The sequence below is a fragment of the Rhinatrema bivittatum genome, chromosome 8, assembly GCF_901001135.1.
Source record: "Rhinatrema bivittatum chromosome 8, aRhiBiv1.1, whole genome shotgun sequence".
Lineage (NCBI taxonomy): Eukaryota > Metazoa > Chordata > Amphibia > Gymnophiona > Rhinatrematidae > Rhinatrema > Rhinatrema bivittatum.
Window position 1 is genome coordinate 268,460,793 of NC_042622.1, and position 6,000 is coordinate 268,466,792.

The 6,000-nt window shown below is 43.6% G+C and overlaps 1 non-coding gene across 1 annotated transcript; it reads left to right on the forward strand.

Annotated features, from left to right (window-relative positions):
- The first annotated feature begins 5,922 nt into the window (after positions 1 to 5,922).
- Positions 5,923 to 6,000, forward strand: LOC115098395. Its single transcript, XR_003858492.1, has one exon. It is a non-coding gene; the product is annotated as a small nucleolar RNA SNORD126 (small nucleolar RNA).

Sequence of the window (6,000 nt, forward strand, 5' to 3'; positions counted from 1 at the left end):
CTAGTCCTTCTATTATCCGAAAGAGTAAATAACCGATTCACATCTACCCGTTCTAGACCTTTCATGATTTTAAACACTTCTATCATATCCCCCCTCAGCCGTCTCTTCTCCAAGCTGAAAAGTCCTAACCTCTTTAGTCTTTCCTCATAGGGGAGCTGTTCCAAACAGGTCATTAAGAAATTCTTTAATATCCAGGATTACAGTGGGCTCTGGTAGAATTAGACCTGTGATGAGGAGACACACAATGTACCAAATGCAAAAAGAACAAAAAGCCATCTCTATATTAAAAACTGAAGAAGTTCTTGAGAAAAACCTTGAAGTGTTACCAGAAAAGAGAAAACAAACACAATGCATGCAGAATTTCAAGATCCATAAACAAAAGAAAAATCTAATTGAGATGGACAACTCTGTCAACAGTGGCACAACTGCAAAAGGAAAGAGTGAAGTGAATAACAAATCTCAAATAGAGTCTCATAAGGAGTCCAGGAAAAGCAATAACCTTAAAGAGAGTACCTGGAAGGCTATGACCACAAATGCTCATAGTTTGGGAAATAAAATCCCAGATCTGCAGGCCCTAATGACAGAGGCAGAACTGGACATCGTTGCTATCACAGAGACATGGTTCACAGAATCTCATGATTGGGATACAGCAATACCAGGCTATAACTTGTTAAGGAAGGACAGAGTGGATAGAAAAGGGGGAGGTGTGGCTCTTTATGTCAGAAACAACATCCAAGCATCTGAGCTGCAAGGAAGTTGGGGCAAGGAAGAAGCACTGTGGGTCGACCTAAAAAAAGATGACGGAGCATCCATTTATATTGGAGTGGTTTACAGGCCTCCAAACCAAAAGGAAGAGCTGGACAGAAATCTGGTTGAAGACATCCATAAGATAGGTAAGAAGGGAGAAGTGGTGATCGTGGGTGACTTTAATATGCCAGATGTAGACTGGAAAATCCCATCTGCAGAAACTAAAAATAGTAGAGCGATAGTGGATGCCATGCAAGTATCTTTGTTCAAACAAATGGTGTTGGAACCCACGAGAGAAGGAGCTATACTCGACTTAGTGCTCACTAATGGAGATAATGTCTCTGATGTCCAGGTGGGCACCCACCTCAGCACCAGTGATCATCAAACGGTATGGTTTAATATCACTAAAAGAATAGGGAAAAGAACCACAAAGACCCGAGTTTTACAGTTCAAAAACACAGACTTTGAGGAAATGGGGAAGTACCTGGAGGTAGAACTAAAAGGATGGGAGAAGGAGAGAGATGTGGAGCTGCAGTGGACCAATCTAAAAGGAGCAATCACCAAGGCAACTACTCTATATGTTAGAAATGTAAAGAAAAGCAAAAGAAAATTGAAACCTATCTGGTTCTCAAAGGAGGTAGCTGACAAAATTAAAGCTAAAAGAACAGCATTCAAGAAATATAAAAGATCCCAAAGGGAGGAACACAAAGAAGAATATCTGATTCAACTGAGGGAGACAAAGAAATTAATCAAGTTGGCAAAAAGTCAAGCGGAAGAGAGGATTGCCAAGGAGATAAAAAATGGTGACAAAACATTTTTCAGATACATCAGCGAAAAGAGAAAAGTCCATAGCGGTATTGTGAAATTAAAAGGTGGTAATGATCAATGTGTGGAGAGAGACGAAGAAATGGCAGAAATATTAAACGAATACTTCAGTTCTGTGTTCACTAAAGAAGACCCTGGAGAAGGACCATCTCTACACAACAAGAAACTGGAGGGAAGTGGAATAGATGATAATCCTTTTACAGTAGAAAATGTATGGGAAGAGCTAAAGAATCTGAAAGTGGACAAAGCCATGGGGCCTGATAGGATTCATCCAAGGATACTGAGGGAGCTCAGAGATGTTCTGGCGGGTCCGCTGTGTGACCTGTTCAATAGATCCCTAGAAACGGGAGTGGTACCGAGAGATTGGAGAAGAGCGGTGGTGGTCCCGCTTCACAAGAGTGGGAACAGAGAGGAGGCTGGTAACTACAGACCGGTTAGCCTCACTTCAGTGGTGGGAAAAGTAATGGAGTCACTGCTGAAAGAGAGAATAGTGAAATATCTACAGTCCGGAGAATTGATGGACCAGAGGCAACATGGATTCACCAGGGGAAGATCCTGTCAGACAAATCTGATTGACTTTTTTGACTGGGTAACCAAGGAATTGGATCAAGGAAGAGCACTCGATGTCTTCTACTTGGATTTCAGCAAAGCTTTTGATACAGTTCCGCACAGGAGACTGGTGAATAAAACGAGAAGCTTAGGAGTGAGTGCCGAGGTGGTGACCTTTATTGCAAATTGGTTGACGGACAGAAGACAATGTGTGATGGTAAATGGTACTTTCTCTGAAGAGAGAGCGGTTTTAAGTGGTGTACCACAAGGATCTGTGTTGGGACCGGTCCTGTTCAATATCTTTGTGAGCGACATTGCGGACGGGATAGAAGGTAAGGTTTGTCTTTTTGCGAATGACACTAAGATCTGCAACAGAGTGGACACGCCGGAAGGAGTGGAGAGAATGAGACGGGATTTAAGGAAACTGGAAGAGTGGTCGAAGATATGGCAGCTGAGATTCAATGCCAAGAAGTGCAAAGTCATGCATATGGGGAGTGGAAATCCGAATGAACTGTATTTGATGGGGGGGGGGGGGGGGAAGGCTGATGTGCACGGAGCAGGAGAGGGACCTTGGGGTGATAGTGTCTAATGATATGAAGTCTGCGAAACAATGCGACAAGGCGATAGCAAAAGCCAGAAGAATGCTGGGCTGCATAGAGAGAGGAATAACCAGTAAGAAAAGGGAAGTGATTATCCCCTTGTACAGGTCCTTGGTGAGGCCTCACCTGGAGTACTGTGCTCAGTTCTGGAGACCGTATCTACAAAGAGACAAAGACAAGATGGAAGCGGTACAGAGAAGGGCGACCAGGAAGGTGGAGGATCTTCATCGGATGACGAACGAGGAGAGATTGAAGAATCTAAATATGTACACCCTGGAGGAAAGGAGGAGCAGGGGTGATATGATTCAGACTTTCAGATACTTGAAAAACTTTAATGATCCAAAGACAACGACAAACCTTTTCCGTAGGAGAAAAATCAGCAGAACCAGAGGTCACGAGCTGAGGCTCCGGGGAGGAAGACTAAGAACCAATGTCAGGAAGTATTTCTTCACGGAAAGGGTGGTGGATGCCTGGAATGCCCTTCGGGAGGAAGTGGTGAAGTCTAAAACTGTGAAGGACTTCAAAGGGGCGTGGGATAAACACTGTGGATCCATCAAGTCTAGTGGGCATAAATAGAGATTAGGCAGCAAACACTGCACGGAGCGGCAGTAGCCACTGAGGCATTCACGGAGCGGGATGCCAGTGGCCAGTGGTTGGTGTTCCACCTTCACGGAGCGGAAGGATGGAGGGGTGCTATCTCAAAAAATAAAAAAAAACAAACAAGCAAACAAAACAGGGGTGGGTAAGGGGCAGGGGTGTGGCCTGCTGGTTGCGGCGGTTGCTACCCCTGATTGAGCTGGATGTTCACTAGGATGGTGCTGCTCTCTGCATTGGTGGAGGGGAATTGGGGCCGGAGGGTGCTGGAAGCCAATAGAGACGGGTGGGAGGAAGAAAAAAGGGGGGAAAAAAATGGATAAACTGCGTAGCTTGCTGGGCAGACTGGATGGGCCGTTGGTCTTCTTCTGCCGTCACTTCTATGTTTCTATGTATCATTTTGGTCGCCCTTCTCTGTACCTTCTCCATCGCAATTATATCTTTTTTGAGATGCAGCGACCAGAATTGTACACAGTATTCAAGGTGCGGTCTCACCATGGAGCGATACAGAGGCATTATGGCATTTTCCATTTTATTCACCATTCCCTTTCTAATAATTCCCAACATTCTGTTTGCTTTTTTGACTGCCGCAGCACACTGCACCGACGATTTCAATGTGTTATCCACTATGACACCTAGATCTCTTTCTTGGGTTGTAGCACCTAATATGGAACCCAACATTGTGTAATTATAGCATGGGTTATTTTTCCCTATAACCATCACCTTGCACTTATCCACATTAAATTTCATCTGCCATTTGGATGCCCAATTTTCCAGTCTCACAAGGTCTTCCTGCAATTTATCACAATCTGCTTGTGATTTAACTACTCTGAACAATTTTGTGTCATCTGCAAATTTGATTATCTCACTCGTCGTATTTCTTTCCAGATCATTTATAAATATATTGAACAGTAAGGGTCCCAATACAGATCCCTGAGGCACTCCACTGTCCACTCCCTTCCACTGAGAAAATTGCCCATTCAATCCTACTCTCTGTTTCCTGTCTTTTAGCCAGTTTGCAATCCACGAAAGGACATCGCCACCTATCCCATGACTTTTTACTTTTCCTAGAAGCCTCTCATGAGGAACTTTGTCAAACGCCTTCTGAAAATCCAAGTACACTACATCTACCGGTTCACCTTTATCCACATGTTTATTAACCCCTTCAAAAAAGTGAAGCAGATTTGTACTTTGGTTTTATCTGCATGTTTCTGTTTCTAATTTGTGGTCTCTTATTTCTTTATTAGGTAAAGATCAGTCTCTGTTTTGCCTGTGTGTGTGACAGAAATGCAGTATTTCTGCTAGTGTGTAGTTTCTCTGTAGTAGTAGTCCAGCTTGTTCGTTTATTCCCGTAGGTGGTGTATTAATGTTCTAGGGCCTGGTGTAGTATTTGCATTGCTGCTTTTTCATAAGGTTGCTGTTATTTGAATCCTGAGAGTCAGCGCTGTGACTGTATGGAAAGGTTCTAGACGCCTCTTTCTTTGCAAGAGTTTGTGTTACTTCACAAAAAAGCAGTGGAGGAATATTTTTTGCTGAGATGACACCAGAATTTGAATTTTGTTTTTCATGTTAGTTGTAATGTGAAGTGCCCTAGCTCTGCACTGCACCTGTTCTGATGATTAATTAATTATATTTTATTGTATTTATGAAGATTTCTGGGTTTCTGCAAAGACGGTTCATGAAAGAATACATTAATTTTTGTTTTATTACATGATCTGATTGTTTTCTATACTTGTGCATTTATAAACTGCAATAAATATAAAATAAATTCTGATTAATAAGGAATTTTTAATGCTGGTAAGTGCTTGAAATAATTGAGGTAAAATGTTTCACGCATAATGGCTGTTGCAAATTACTTAGAAAGCCATTCTAAGGTGCAGTACATGGCATTATTTATCAATAAGAATACAACTGGTAGGTCTCAGACCTGCTTGCCTACTGCCCACCCATGTTAACCTTGTGCCCACCCAAAAAATCAGTTCTGGCTACGCTACTGTTTTTAAGTTGGCCTCTTGCTTTCTTTCAGGCCGATTCAATAAAGTCTGCGGGAGAGCCGGCGCTCCCAGGCCCCTCTCTTGGGCGCGCGATTCTTTATTTAAATTAGGGCCCGCGCGAATAAGGAGGCGCTAGGGACTAGCGCGTCCCTAGCGCCTCCTTACTGGCGGAAGCGGCGGCTGTCAGCCATGGGTTCGGAAAACTGACGCATGCAAAGTGAAGCGTCAGTTTCCCAGGCCGCGGGCAGATTTTAATTTCTTTTTAATTTTTGGGGACATGATATTAAGACGGAGGGTGTACAGAAAATTAGTTTTTTCTGCTTTTCTGTTCACTTGCCCGGTGCCGTCTGAAATTAATGACTGCCTTTGGTAGTTTGGCCGAGCGCACCGTTCTGTATCGGTAGTGGAAATGGTTGCTGCAGAGTGGTCTGTGCTGAGGTAGTAGAGGGGAATTGAGTGGTACACGGGTAATGAGGGCACAGATCAGAGCCCTCGTGGGAGGTGAAGGCGCATGGGTTAACTGTAACCTGAAGTGCAGAAAAGATTTGTGCATCACCTTTTAGTTTTGCCCTCAAACACTGCTTTTTCATCTCTGGAGCAGGCAGTGAGTGGAGCCTCTGCAATGATGAGTTGCATGTTAGTCCGTGTTTCAGCTGATCTCCTCATGATTACATGCGTGCCCTGAGCAGACC